Genomic DNA, 16,018 nt, shown 5'->3' on the forward strand with positions numbered 1-16,018 from the left:
GAAGACGCGGCAGTGTGATATCATAGGTCACGGACGCTGCCTCTCATCACCCAGCCAACCCACCCGCCTGCATACACATCTTCCAGTTCCTGCCTGCATACACAGCTTTCCTTGCCCACCCACATCCACACCTGACCGACCGCCTGCTGCTCAGTATTTGCAGCACTCCACTATGAACAACTCCCGCCACTGAGAGACAGGGAGGAGGACAGCTGACCGGTAGGGGCTAATATTTGTTATTTTATTTCTTCTGTGGGGAACAATAGAATTTATGTGGGGAGAATAAGGATTTATGGATTTATGGGGGGAATAATGTGAATAATTCATGTGGGTAGCAATAGGATTTATGTGGGGAGAAATGTGATTGATTTATGTGTGAGTAACATGATTTATGTGGGGAGCAATGTGATTGATTTATGTGTGGAGCAATAGGATTTATGTTGGGAGCAACATGATTTATGTGGGGGAGCAATGTGATTGTTTTTTCTGTGTAGGCCAATGTATGTGTGTTGTTCTTTTAACTGTGAGGGCCAATGTGTGTTTTTTGTTTTTTTCTGTGGAGAACTGATGGTGCGCTTTGGCAATTTTAAAAAATTGTCCGGTGTGCCGCGAGTAAAAAAAGGTTGAAAATCACTGCCTTAGTGGCTATACAGTTAAACTTCAATTTTACTGCTGTGATACATAAAAGTGGTGAGTGCTTCATTGCAAGAAACTTACACTCTCAAACATACGGTATGATTGTCTTGAAACGTCACACACCGCTGAAAAACATTTTCTCTTTAATAAATGAAACAGTTGCCAGTGTTCCATGCGTCACACCACTGAGATCAAATGGCAGCTCAGAGTACAGCTCAGGTGCTCCTCTCTGACTATTTTTATCTCTGTTCTCTGAGTTCATTATTCCGCTAAATGGTGACAAGGATAAATAAATCACCAGTAATAGTATGCTGGGATAGATTACTTAAAATAGATTCGTTGCTTGAGAATTACGAAGGGGGGCTTCTCTTTGTTTAGCAGCATCTGTTTGTATAGCATTAGTACATTTGTACTCAGGTGCTGCGGTCACTCCAAAGCAGCTTACCCTTTCAGTATTCAATAGACACTAATGCCTTGTAAAAGCAAATATTGAAAGAGCCACATATTTGTATCAAGAAATACTACTAGAGAAAGACCACTTACAGCTAAAAGGGCAGTATGGCTTGTAGTCATCTTCAAAGGGGACATACATTTACAGCATACTTGCCTACCTGACCCTCTCCATGAGGGAGAAAATGCTCTGTTCCTGGACTTTCCTGGTAATGTATGATTGCCATCACCTGTGGTGAGCTAGTTAATTGATAAGAAAGGTGTTTCACCACAGGTGATGGCAATCATACATTACCAGGAAAGTCCAGGAACAGAGCATTTTCTCCCTCATGGAAAGGGTCAGGTAGGCAAGTATGATTTATAGTCATGTACCTCCTAATACAAGCAGCATGTCAGGATCCTTACATTCACAACCATGTGCTGGTGTTTCCCTTATATGCATCCATATCACTTCCATGGGTGTTGCTCCTAGGGTCGACCACACTTAGGTCGACAGTGTCTATACCAGGCATTCCCAACCACGGTCCTCAAGGCACACCAACAGTGCAGGTTTTAGTGATATCCAGGCTGCAGCACAGATGGTTAAATCAAAATAGCACAGCTACTACTTAAGTCACCTGTGCTGAAGGCTGGACATCACTAAAACCTGCACTGTTAGTGTGCCTTGAGGACCGTGGTTGGGAATGCCTGGTCTAGGTCGACCACTATTGGTCGACAGTAACTAAGTCAGAACCCAAAATAGGTTGACACAAACATTATGTCGACATGAGCAAGATTGACATGACAAAAGGTCGACATGAGGTTTTTTAAAAAATGAGTGTCGTTTTCTTTGTAGAGTGATCGGGAACCCCAATTAGTGCACCATGTCCCCTCGAATGGCTCACTTTGCTCGCCATGCTTCGGGCAAGGTTACCATTCCCAATTGTAGCCCACATGGATCGTAAAGTATCAAAAAGTAAAAAAATTTGTGAAAAACTCATGTCGACCTTTTATGAAAAACTCATGTCGACCATGTCTACCTAGAAACCCTGTCAACCTAACCAGTAGTGGTCTAACTAATGACTGTCGACCTAAGTGTGGTCAACCTAGAGACCGGATACCCACCTCCATATGTCTCCTATATACGAGGGAGGTTCAATAAGTAAGGTAACAAGACCTCTTACGTGTGTAATGGTCTCTATTTCATTCTAATTTCCCATTAAGTCAGAGCTGGTAGACCACTGCTTCCCCTCACAGCCATTAGACGGTGCCTCATATCAGTCATACTGTTCCAATAGCAGCTGTAATATGGCAGGGCTGGAGGAAACATGGTCAAACATTGAGGTGTGTAGTGTGATCAGATTTCTGCGTCTAAAGGGCACATCATCAGCAGCTGAAATTCATCACCAACTTGTCGAGGTGTACGATGATAACATCATGTCACAGAAAAAGGTTTGGGTTTGGTGCACTGCCATTGATAACAGCAAATAGATGTTCAAGATGAGCAGCAATCTGGCCAGCCATACATATCCACCAAGGTCTGATTCAGGAGGACATTCAAGTTGGTGATATTGCTAACAAGCTGAATATCTCAGTGGGTACTGTGTACAACATCGTTCATGAGTAACTGGTGTGCAGGAAAAAGTGTTCATGCTGGGTACTGAAGCAACTCGGAGAAGTTCACAAAACCAGTAGGATAGGATTGCCGCTTGTGCACTTGACGCGGTACCATGAGGAAGGAGTGCAGTGGGTGGATGGGGGTTGATGATAATGGGAAGGGTGGCTGGTTTGAGGAGGAAGGGTTTGAGGAGGATGGAAAGTGGAGGAAGGGTAGGTGGATGGGGTGTGCGGTTGCAGATTACCGGAATGGTAGCTGGGATGCAGAGGAGGATGGGTACTGGAGGAAGAGTAGGAGGGTGGTGAACTGAAGGTCAATGGGAGATGAGGAGCAGGTGCTTGAGGTTCTGGTACAAAACCTGTGACACCAGGTGCTGGCACTCTACTTCCTGCTGCTCGGAAACCTTACGCATGGTTTTGCTAACATATGATGCAAAGTCATCAAATTCATCAGATTTCCAGAGCAGCTGTGAACGGGCCTCCAAAAGTAGCAGGTCTTCAACAAATTTGGTTTTCCGTGGCTTCCTCCTGGAACCCTGTAGCTGTGGAGATTTTGGTTCCTCTGGTGATGTGTTGTTGAGGTCATGAGTATGGCTGAGGTGTCTGTAGGGTAAAAAAACATATTTAGTAAATGTTCAAACTTTTTTTTTCTTTTACAGTTCCCTACAAGCGTGGAAGAATAGCAAGCTATTGCAGGGGACTTTGACAGGTGCTGGAATTTCCCAAACTGTGGTGATGCGATAGACAGGAAATGTGCACATCACCAAACCCACCAACAGCAGGTCAGACTACTTCAATTATAAAGGCTACTTTAGCATTGTTCTCACGGCGGTGGTCAATGCAAATTATGAATTTATTTTCCTGGATGTTGGGAAAAATGGTCGTTGCTCAGATGGTGGATCCTTGAAAAATATTCGCTTCTATGATAGGCTCACCACCAACTCCATCTACCGCCTGTTGAGCAAACAAAGAATTTGCAAACAAAGGGCTTGCAGTGGTGCAGCATTTTGGGCAGTGGGCCAGTATAATGATGGGTAGAACAGCATAATGGTGGGCAGTGGTGGAAAAAAGTCATAACAATCATTGGTGGCCAGTGGTGTAGCCTGCCCACTTTGTCCTCTGTTTGGGAGCTCAGCAGCGTGCTTGCAGACTCCTCTCCAGTCATGTGCACAGTGGGGGGAAGAGGAGTGGCCAGGAAGTTGGCTCCTATCTTCACAGACCGCACATCGCAATGTGATAAATTGAAAGTGGTAAAAAACAGCATGCAATTGCACTGCGATTCAATAAATATTAAGTGCAGCACATACTATCTTGAGACGCGAGATTTGACCGGCGTGCCCATGCATCGCGTCGCATGGTACCTAAAATGTGCATACAATTCTTCGATTTATCTCACCGATGCACTCGAAATCGAAGAATTGTACCTGATATCTCACAAGTGTATGGGCTACATTAGTTTGCTACCTATCAGGCTTACCCAAGCAAACCAAATATATAATATAGCTTGGGTGGAGACACATATGTATTAATTACCCCTGGGTGGTGAGAGGGGGTTACATGATTGGTTGCTTTATGAAACTTTACTTTAGCTCTATACAATGTCTGATACATCTCCCCATTTAGCAAGGGATGCATGTGGACAGCTCAGTCTCTGTAACACTTTTTAATCTTTTCTCCAGTCCAGCCCACCTAAGCATTTTTGAATGGTTCTTTTAGTATGGCCATCTCTGGGGCATTAGATGAGCATCACGGCAGTGGCCATGGCCCTGACCTCCAAAGCATCAAAGGAGCATAACAGTGCCCACTCCCAATCTGATGACTCCTACTCCAACTGTCACTCACTGGCTCTGACTATTTTCAACTGTAGTAGCTCGACTCCTCCACCTCCCCTGGTAACTTTCAAACTCGCATGTAAGCAAGGGGTGTGGCCATATCTTCACTCTCAATAGGGAGTTGCATATTATGGGGTCTGTTCATGAAGCAGTGAAAAGAGTGAAGAAGTGATCCAGTGGAGAAGTTGTCCATGGCAACCAATCAGCTGCTCTGTATAATTTTATAGTATGCAAATTATAAATGTTACATCAATGCTGATTGGTCGCCATGGGCAACTTCTCCACCGGCTCACTTCTCCACACTTTCCACTGCTTCATGAATAGAGCCCTAAGTCTTAAACTATATGACATCCTTACCAAAATGTTGTTGCTGCCCTATGGGAGATCCAGTAGTGGACGCCATGGGTGACTGTATGGGTGACATGACAATGCAAACCTTGTTGTTATGGCCAATCTTCCCACTCTGTAATTCTCCAAATAGCTGCATTGCAAAATGCAGCTATTTGCCTTGTTATGCAATGAGAAGATTGGCCATTACTGTAACAAGGTGGCTGTGTGGCATCACACGCAGCCATTGTGTCCACTACAATGGGAGCAGACCTCCAGTGTGCACAGCATGGCTGCTTCAACATGAGGCAACACATTTTATTGTATAGCGGCTTAGAAAGGAGCATGTCCATGCTAAGTGTATCCCAGTCTCTGGGCTCACTGTATCTTACTATTCACTCAATATAAGGCAGCAAGGCATTTGACTTGTTAATCCTATGTGAAGCTACCTTGGCTGGATCTGGAGATGAGCTACTGTATGTGGCTCAGACATTATCCATGTGCAGAAAGAAGGGGCAGCCTGTGGTAAACTGGGGGCCCAGTTGAAATCAGACTTTCTAACATCTTGGAGATGCATACCATTTGCGGCTAACCTCTTTCTATTTCAAGGCTAACCTTGTTTTGCAGACTTGGCTGATTTGAATCATATGGGCAAAGAAAGTCCCTTGTATAGTACAGAATCCATGAACATGGTCCTTGCTGTTTTAGGTAAGTTCTTATCAAACTAAACACAATGGTTAAAATTGTCTAAAGAAACTTTAATGAAGCTTCAAGCAAAGGCTATCCTGCAGCTGTCGAAGAACACACTCTAGCATCCCTCGGGTCATTTTTGCTACTAGAGCTTTGTTCTTCTTAGGTAGTGCATGCAAGGTAGTGTATTTGCACAGCAGCTAGTGCGCCACCGGTCAAAGAATTATAGAATACCAATGGAAATGTAGGAAGGGCAAAATTATGTTCTCTTCTCTGTAGAGCAATAGTGCAGACTGGCTAAATCACTAACCTCTGCACATGCGTTATAAACTCAGAAAGTTTGATCGATACCAAACTATAGTGAAATCCATTTTTTTTTTTTACTAAACAGTTGGACCCAAAGAACAGTTTAGTATCACACTCTAAGACTAAGTCATGGGCTACCCCCACAGACTGGTAAAAACATTGGTTGGTGAGTGGTTTGGAAATGAACTTGCAGTTTGGTGGCGTTAGCATCACTTACATAGTAACATAGTTTCTGAGGTTGAAAAAAGATAATTTGCCCATCGAGTTCAACCTGTTAGTGATCTCCAACACTAATATTTTGAAGCTAATTTTAACTGCAGTGAATTTTAACTGTGGTGAATGCTTAGCCGTAAACTAAAATACTCCTTTGTTTATTTTATTTTACTTTTTTATACTATAGTACATGATTTACCCACCATAACCCTGTATATATTTCTCCATTAGGAATTTATCTAATGGAGCAATGATAGAGTCATTAAAAGCAATGACAGAGTCCACCATTACTACTCTCTCAGGCAGGGAATTCCAAATACAGATCGTCCTTACTCTGAAGAAACCTTTCCGTCTCTGTGTGCGAAATCTCCTCTCCTCTAAACTAAGCGGGTGTCCGCGTGTCCTTTGTGATGATCTTATCAAAAACAAATCCCCCGCTACCTCTGTGTATTGATCCCTTATATAGTGTAAATGTTAATCATGTCCCCTCTTAATCTCCTTTTTTCCAGTGTAAACATGCCTAGCCTATCAAGCCTGGCCCCGTATTCTAGCATCTCCACCCCCTTAATCAATTTGATCTCCCGTCTCTGTACCTTTTCTAGTTCCATGATATCCTTTTTGGAGCATGGTGCCCATAATGGTGCACCGTATTCAAGATGTGGCCTCACTTGTGATTTGTATAATGGGAGTATAACACTCTTATCCCTTGCATCAATTGCCCGCTTAATGCATGCTAATACCTTGTTTACCTTTTATGCTGCATTCATACTTTGGGTACTACTGTTTAGTTTTTTTTTTATCTATGTGAACACCTAAATCTTTTTTCAGTACAGAATTCCCTAGTTTTTCCCATTTTGTGTGTAGGTAGTTTTCTTGTTCTTGCTACTGAAGTGCATTACCTTACATTTGTCTATATTGAACTTCATTCTCTATTTTGCTGCTCATGTTTCCATGAAATAAGTAATTCTGAAGAGACTCAGCATCCTCTACCGAATTTGTAACCTTACACAACAAACGTGGTCTCCCAAAGGAACTTTTTTTCAGCTCGATGCATGTGTCAACTCTCTGCTTGCCGACCATCACAATTATGCACAGCTGCAAGTAGGTCTAAGGTAGGCCTCTAAAGCCAGCTGCACAATACCCCATGTTCAGTTTATGGTGCTAAACGACTATATATTGTTGACCAATAGCATGTTCCTCGATATAGTGCTTTGACAGTGTTCCTTACTGTTATAACATAACAGTATTGGACAACACCGCCGGCAATCCAAAACCATACCTCTTGCCCCCATCGCTTCTGTTAGCTGCGAGTTTGCACAATATTGGTTAACACTGAATGATGTGCGGAAGCACGCAACGTTCATCGTTCACCGAAGTCTCATCAAACACTCTGGACGCTTTCAGGCTACCAATAACCAATAAAGACTGAACATTCATTAAACTATATTGTTATGACTAAATTGCCTATTGATTAGCCACTTTAAGTCAGGCTTATCGAGATACACCTTTCCAAAACAGAGTCAATTTTAGATTGAAAAAACAGTATACAGCACGAGTTTAAAATTTGGCAAAATAAGCCTCAACATCATAATGATACACAATAAAAAAAATAATACTTAGGTTCACCTGGCCTAAAAGGGTGTGGCAGTGATATATAACCATTAATAGTAAAGGTGTATGTCCACAGCCAAACTTAATATGCTACTTACTATTTGAAGGCCTAAAAAAATTTTCACTTCCATTTTTTGGACAAATAAAAACAAACCACAGAATAAAGAAAATTTGAAACAGTAAAAAATTAGTGGAACACCTCAGAATTGTTAAACAGACAGGAAACGGTTCTCTCCGTACTTTGGGAATAGACTAGGCAATGGTTTTGTTGATTTTGTGACGATTTGGTCCCCCATAAAAACCAAATTCCTCTGGCAAGTCTCTAAAGTATTAGCTTCTAATAACATTCAGTCTGTGTTTTTGTTTTTTTTTAAATAGTGTGCCTTATTCTATGGTATTTAAACAAGCATATTTTCCAGAATTTTACAGTTTTATAATTTCAGCTAAACTTTTATCGAAGTCCGTGCTGTTATTACGGTCAGCCCAGCTGGGATGCCACGGAGGAGTGGACGGGTATCAAGCAGCAGTAAGGTCTGAGTACTGGAGTTGCACAGCAGAGATCCCAGATGCCCAGGGACTGGAGAGAGAGACCCATATGGAAGAAGAAGGCAGGCGACCGCGGCAGCACTGTGAGTGACTCAGTCACTCTAGGGGGTGAATCCTGGCATCATATATTTTTCATATACTGTATAATAAAGTACTCATAATTGAATACACAGGGTTCCTGTAGTTTAATGCTGCTTTTTACTCACACTTGAGGTGATGTTTGTGTAATGCGCATTACTGTGAGGCATAATGCGTAAGGAGCATTACAGTGTGTAAGCGGTATTATGGTGTGTGGCATAATGTGTAAGGGGCATTATGGTGTGTGACAATGTGTAAGAGGCATTATGGTGTATGGCATAATGTGTAAGGGCATTTTTGTGAGGCATAATGTGTAAGGGGTATTACTGTGAAGCATAATGTGTAAGGGGTATTACTGTGAAGCATAATGTGTAAGGGGCATTACTGCGAGGCATAATGTGTAAAGGGCATTATGGTGTGTGGCATAATGTGTAAGGGACATTACGGTGTGTGGCATATTGTGTATTAGGCATTACAATAAGGAGGAAAAATTACAAATAATGTAAGGAGCATGAATCAGGATTTTTGTTTTCTGTGTGGTGGGCAATGTCTGGCGGTGCAGGGTGCAAAACTGGAGTATAAAGTAGTCTTTTCCTGCAAGGCCACACCCCTTGCAGTGAGGCCATGCTATTTTGTTGTGCAATGTTTCTCACTATCCAACATTTTAAAAATATCCATGGGGGGAGCATATTTACTGTTCACACTCAGAGCCAAATTGTCTAGAAACAGCCTTGTTGCTATGGCTGCATAGCCTGATGGCAAATGTGAAAGAGTGAGTGTGTGTGTGTGTGTGTGTGTGTGTGTGTGTGTGTGTGTGTGGGGGGATAATATTGGGGTAGGGGGAATAATATTGTGTCTAGGAGCTAAATACACCTCTACACCTCAGTAATCTCATTATGGTGGGAAGGGGTCCCTAACACTCTGCCATTTGTTAAACAACTAACTAATAAGGATAATAAAATATCCTGCAAATACCCTAGTGGACACTTGAGAAAGCCACCACTGGTGAAACATGCACATCTTGGGACACACATGGGTCTCTCCAGTGCACAGGACTGACCTTTCCACAGTGACACCACTGCATTTGATATAGTCACTATACAGGTATTTTTCTGATTCAAGGGTACCACCATGCCTATGCAGGATTTTCCACAAATCCACTGTACTTTCTATTAATATCAGGGAATTTACCAATAAGCTGCAGGCATCAGGTTCCCTTACTGATTTCCTTTGTAAGGGTAACACATGTTGAGACCACTCACCTGTTCACTGTGGCGGATTGGGGTGGAAAAGCAGCCCGGGAAATTTATGGAAGCAGCCCTGATGGGGCTGATTATGCGCAATTGCGCCCTTCCTTGCATCTTTTGCTGCATTTGTGTCAGAGACCAGGGGCGGATTTGGTGGCCCGACATGGGCAACTCAAGAGGTATAACCAGGGGTTAAAGTGAGCCGGAACGGGATGGAACTACTACTGAGCTCCCACTACCGGCGCTGTCACTGTGCGCTATGGGAGAGACATCATGACATCTCTCCCATAGTGCCGAGGAGCGGGCACCCAGAGGACTGCAGTGGCCAGACACGGGAGCGGGGCTCGGTGAGTATTGTCTGTGTTTTGTCTGTTTTTCTTTTCTTTGTAGCAGTGCATCTACTAGGGGGGCATCTACTGGGGGGCATTATTATGGGGGTGCATCTACTGGTGGCATTGCTACTGGGGGCAAACAACTGGGGGGCATTACTATTGGGGGGGTCATCTACTGGGGGCAAACTACTGAGGGGCATCTACTGGGGGCAAACTCCTGGGGCGCATATCTACTGGGGGCATTACTACTGGGGGCAAACTACTGGTGCAAGCTACAAGGGGGCAAACTACAAGGGGCAAGCTACTGGGAGCAAACTACAAGGGGGCAAGCTTCTGGGGGCAAACTACAAGGGCAAGCTTTTGGGGGCAAACTACAAAGGGGCATTACTACTTGGGGCAAACTACAAAGGGGCATTACTACTAGGGGCATAACTACAGGGCAGTACTACTGGGGGCATAACTACAGGGTCATTACTACTTGGGGCAAACTACAGGGGGGCATAACTACAGGGACTAAACTACATGAGGGCTAAACTACTGGGGGCTAAACTACATAGGTCAAACTACATGAGGGCTAAACTACTGGGGGCATTACCACTGGGAAGCTAAACTAAAGGGGGGATAAACTACTGGGGTCACAACTGCAGGGGCATTACCACTGGGCCATAACTACTAGGGCTAAACTACAGAAGGCTAAATGACTGGGGGCATTACTACAGGCAAAATTACTAATGGGGGCAATACTACACGGGCATTACTACTGGGGGCCCTACTAATGAGAGCATTGTAAAGGGGGCACTTCATAAGGGGCATCACTCCTGGGGACATCAAGGGTACTACTATTGCGGGCATTGCATAAGGGGCACCACTATTATGGGGTCTATATAAGGGACACTACCACTGTGGGCACTACCAGTACAGTGGACATTGCATAAGGAGCACTACTACTGTGGGCATTGTATAAGAAGCGCTACTGCGGTGGGCATTATGTGTATTACGGGGTGCTACTACTGTCGGCATTATTACTAATGTGTGACCAGGCCCCTTTCTTTTTGAGACCACGCCACTTTTTGCGGCGCAATACCTTTATTACATGGGCACCGTGGGGAGGGTGGGTGAGTTCCACCACCTCTCTAGGACCACTTTAAGCACTGGGTATAACATACTGTGTAGCCATGGCAGCATCACTGGATGGTAGATGGAATAACAGAATGAATGGGGACAATGCATGTACTGAGTGCAGTGGGCTGGCTGTCATGTGGGGGGTGGGGCCAAATTACACTGCATGACAATCCCACAAAAAATATGGGACTGTCCTGCCAAAATTTTGTTGGGATAGTTGGGAGGTATGCTATCTGCATATTCAAATAGTCAACTTCCCACCCAACTAATCAAGTGTTACTACAATTCACTGTGCACAAATGGCGAAAATATATAAAATATATGAAATAAAGGATTCCTGGTCCCCAATATATATAAAATGAAGGATTCCTGATCCTCAATAGTGTTGAATTCAAATACGTATGCTGAGGAATCCTAGGAATATCCTTTAATTTTATACTCCTTATAAATCAGTTAATAATGTTGAATTAAACATGGGTGTATTTCGTTATATAACTAGGGGGTGTGTTCTCACTAAGAAAGAGGAGGTACACATTTTTTTCTCATATTATGAGAATATTCTCCGTAACACACATCCTCTTTCAAAGACTATTACACTAGTAGGTTTATTTGCAAATTCTGTATGTGCCGTATATGGAATTAACACAAACTTGCTTTTTGACAGACTTATATTCCATTAACTAAATAATTTTTTACAGGATATAGGAGTTTAGAGACTAATTCATGTTTTTACGCATATGTAATTGCAATTGCATATTTTGTAGGCTATGGGACTGCTAATGTTAGCACGTGAAGCTACCATGCAGAAATGAAAGAGATGCCCACTGACTCATTGGAAGACTATATGCAATTATAGAGAACATCAAAGCAATGGGCTCATCTATGGCTATGCAGACTGGCCAACAGCAGTAGTGACACAGAGGCCATCTATGTGCACATATGATCACACAGTCATCATAAAAATACACGCCCCAAAAAAGGGCCACGAGTCGCCTGTGTTTCTCCAACCACTACCCTTAGGTGAGTGGACAGTAGGATAACCACACAATGAGAGTCCAATATGTATTAATATAGCAAAGTAATGAGGAATAGGTCAAAGTGTGTGGAGGTTTATAACTTTTGCTTCATGCAGTCCATCATTAAATACAGCAATATCGCATATAGGGGTCTTTTATCAACGAGTGATAAAAGGAGAGTTATGGTAGACTTACCATTGTTAACTCTTTCTGCGATGTACATTGGGTTCCACAGGAAAACATTGGGGTGTAGAGTGGATCTTTATCCAGAGTCACCAACAGGCTAAAGCTTTAGGCTGTCCCAGGATGCAGTGTTGCCTCCTCTATAACCCCGCCTCCAGGCACTGTGAGCTCAGTTTCATTAACCAGTCCAATGCAGGAGCAGGTAAGAGAGAAGGCAGATGTTAGCCACATAGAACCACATTCTCACAACAGGAGAAGGGACCAGTGGCTAATGCCATACAAACCCATAGAAGCTAGGTGTGCATCAGGGTGGGCGCCCTGTGGAACCCAGTGTACCTCGCAGAAAGAGAGTTAACAATGGAAAGTCTACCCTAAATCTCCTTTTCTGCAGCAGGTTACATTGGTTTCCAAAGTGAAACATCGGGGATGTTCTAAAGCAGTTCATCAGGGGAGGGGAAGCGCCTTAGCAGATATGAGAACCCGGCTTCCAAAGGAAGCATCCTGGGCGGCAAGAGTATCAAAGGCATAGAACCTAATAAATGTGTTCACAGAGAACCACGTAGCCACCTTGCACAATTGATCTGCGGACGCGCCATGGCGGGTCACCCAAGAAGGTCCAACAGACCAAGTAGAATGGGCATTAATAGCTTCAGGAGCTGGGAGACCAGCCTGCACAGAAGCTTGTGCAATCACATTTCTAATCCATCTGGCCAAGGTTTCCTTATTCACGGGCCAGCCACATTTGTGAAAACCAATCAAACCAAAAAGGGAATCTGACCTCCTGATAGAGAAAGTCCTCTCCACATATATACGGAGAGCCCATACCACATCCAAAGACCTCTCTTTGGAGGACAAATCAGAAGAGATAAAGGCAGGAACCACAATCTCTTGGTTAAGGTTAAAAGATGACACCACCATAGGTAAATAACCTGGGCGAGTTCTAAGAACTGCCCGGTCACGATGAAATATTAGAAAGGGTGGGTGACAGGACAATGCGCCTATGTCCAACACCCTTCTTGCAGAGGCAATAGCCAGTAAAAACAAGACCTTGGCCGTGAGCCATTTAAGGTCAACCATCTCAAGAGGTTCATATGGAGACTCTTGCAGGGCATTCAGGACAACAGACAGATCCCATGGAGCCACAGGAGGGACATAGGGAGGATAAATCTGTAAGACACCCTGAGTGAATGTATGAACGTCAGGTATAGACGCAATTTTTCTCTGGAACCATACCGACAAGGCAGATATGTAAACCTTGACGAAGGCCAGACAAAGGCCTAGGTCCAGGCCTCTTTGCAGAAAATCCAGAATTCTGGAAGTTCTGAATCTGTATGCATCATAATTCTTATCAGCACACCAGGTAAAGTATGAATTTCAGACCCTGTAATAAATCTGAGCAGATGCCTGTTTGCAGGCTTTTAACATAGTTTGGATGACCGCCTCAGAGAATCCTTTGGCTCTCAGGAGTGATGCCTCAAGAGTCACGTGGATAAAGACAAGGGCCCTGTACGAGGAGGTCTGCATGCAGAGGGAGTAGAAGAGGATGCTCTGTCGATAGACCCTGCAGGTCTGAGAATCAGTGCCATCTGGGCCACGCTGGAGTGACTAGAAGTAGAAATCCTCTTTCTTTTTGAACTTCCGCAGGATCAGGGTCAGGAGTAACACTGGAGGGAACACGTAGGACAGACGGAAGTTCCATGGAATTGCCAGTGCATCCACAAAACACTGCTTAAGGATCCCTTAAGAAGACCGGAACCTTGTGATTGTGTCGAGACGCCATCAGGTCTACGTCTAGTAGGCCTCACTTGTCCACTAGGAGTTGAAAGACTTCTGGATCAAGACTCCACTCTCCGGCATACACATCCTGATGACTGAGAATGTCCGCTTCCCAGTTTAGGACGCCCAGAATGAACACTGCCGATATTGCTGGCAGATGGCGTTCCACCCAACAATGGATTTTTGGCACTTCCATCATAGCCATGCGGCTTCGAGTGCCGCCTTGATGGTTTATGTATGCCACCGTAGTGGCATTGTCTGACCATACTTGAACCGGCCTGTTCTATACCAGAGGCAGGGCGAGAGTCAATGCATTGAACACCGCCTGCAACTGCAGAATGTTTATTGGGAGGAGTGACTCCTCCTTGGTCCAGCGACCGTGAAAAGAATGTTGCTCCAACACCGCACGACATCCCCTCTGACTGGCGTCCATTGTCAGCAGGACCCAGTCAGAGATCCAGAAGGGATGGGCCCTGCTCAACTGCTAGTCCTGTAGCCACCAGGTTAGCGACAGATGAACCTCCGGAGTCCAAGTGATCATGTGAGATCTGATCCGATGAGATAGGCCGTCCCACTTGGAAAGGATTAACCTCTGCAGAGGGCAATAATGAAATTGAGCATATTCTACCATGTCGAATGCCAACACCATCAGGCCAAGTACTTGCATCACCGAGTGTATCAACACTCTGGGGCTACAAAGAAAGCATCTTATCCTGTCTTGAAGTCTCAGGACTTTTTCTGGAGACAGAAAGTCATTGACTGTGTGTGTGTCCAGCAGTGCCCCCAGGTGCACCATGCTCTGTGCTGGGACCAGTGAGGATTTCCTTCAATTGATGAGCCACCCATGGGCTTGTAGGAAGCTTACCGTCAGTTGTAGATGACTGAGGAAGACATCGTGGGAGTTTGCCAGAATCAGCAAGTCATCCAGATACGGATATATGGATTGCTGATCGTATTCCTCTGGCCTGTGTCCATTCTAAACTGTCTAAGATGCATTGTAGGGTTGTTGAAATGACATTTTGATTGGCTGCGACCTGACTTTGGCTTTGCACAATCTGTTGCATGCTCTGTACCTCCACAGTTGAATTGGCCGCAAGTCTGTCCATCAAACTGGCCATCATGCAAGGAGTTACCTGCGGCACTCCTGGTCCTGCTGATGAATCTTTTCATGTTGCTCAAGTGTGCTCACCAGCCTGTCGAGCGTTCTCTCCATTGTTTCTAGGCGATTGTCCACAACTTGTCGAAAACCATCCTTTTACCTCTGACTGAGCTTAATAGCGAAACGCTGCGTTAGGTTGTTTTACTAATTTGTTGAATATGTGCTCCATACTATAATAAGAATTGTGAATTTGATGAGAAGGGACCTCATGTGATATCCATATGCTCATACTGCCAGATGCATTCTGGTATATCTGCCCTGCAGAAGCAGAGACAGATAATAAGCTCATGACAACAGTGATTATACATGTAAATCCCAGAATTCCATGCCACAGTGTAATAATCAAATACTATAAGCTTAAAAAAGAAACTGGATTGTTCTGTGCACTGAACAGTCTGGTCTAGGAGTTTAGGGGACAGAATATCATGTTCTCTGGCTACAGTATTATTTATTGAAATTAGGAAGATACCTATATACCAATACCCGTCTCCATAAGTGTATTGACACCATATGAGAACTGGAGGCTACCCATATGAATTTTACCCTTCTGGTCAAAAAGCAGATTTTATCCCTCTAAAGGGTAGTGTTATATGAATGTATAATTAAGGGAGGCTATTAATATCTTGCAGGGACACAATTACATTGACCATGACACTAAATATGTATGTGATGGGTGGACCCATTTCTTAAAATAGCGGCAAAGAGATTAACAACTCTGAGTAATATACAAGTGAGAAAACAAATAATGAAAACATAGAGCTATGTTTGTAAACACATGAGGTCATATCTGAACCCTGTCCATATGATAACACAGTAAGAAAAGTGTCTTTATAAAGAAACTGAAATATTATATAAATCATATGTATTCTTTTAGACAATAGCAAAAGAATACAACACA

At 43.8% G+C, this 16,018-nt stretch overlaps 1 long non-coding RNA gene across 1 annotated transcript in view; it reads left to right on the forward strand.

Annotated features, from left to right (window-relative positions):
- Nucleotides 1–8,322, forward strand: part of LOC134911477 (uncharacterized) — a 47,146-nt gene extending 38,824 nt beyond the window's left edge. Inside the window, exons 2-4 of the long non-coding RNA XR_010176608.1 lie at nucleotides 3,342–3,464; nucleotides 5,469–5,549; nucleotides 8,105–8,322. This is a non-coding gene — a long non-coding RNA (uncharacterized LOC134911477). The remainder of the gene's footprint in view (nucleotides 1–3,341; nucleotides 3,465–5,468; nucleotides 5,550–8,104) is intronic.
- The last annotated feature ends 7,696 nt before the right edge of the window (nucleotides 8,323–16,018 follow it).

Source organism: Pseudophryne corroboree, chromosome 4 (assembly GCF_028390025.1).
Source record: "Pseudophryne corroboree isolate aPseCor3 chromosome 4, aPseCor3.hap2, whole genome shotgun sequence".
NCBI lineage: Eukaryota > Metazoa > Chordata > Amphibia > Anura > Myobatrachidae > Pseudophryne > Pseudophryne corroboree.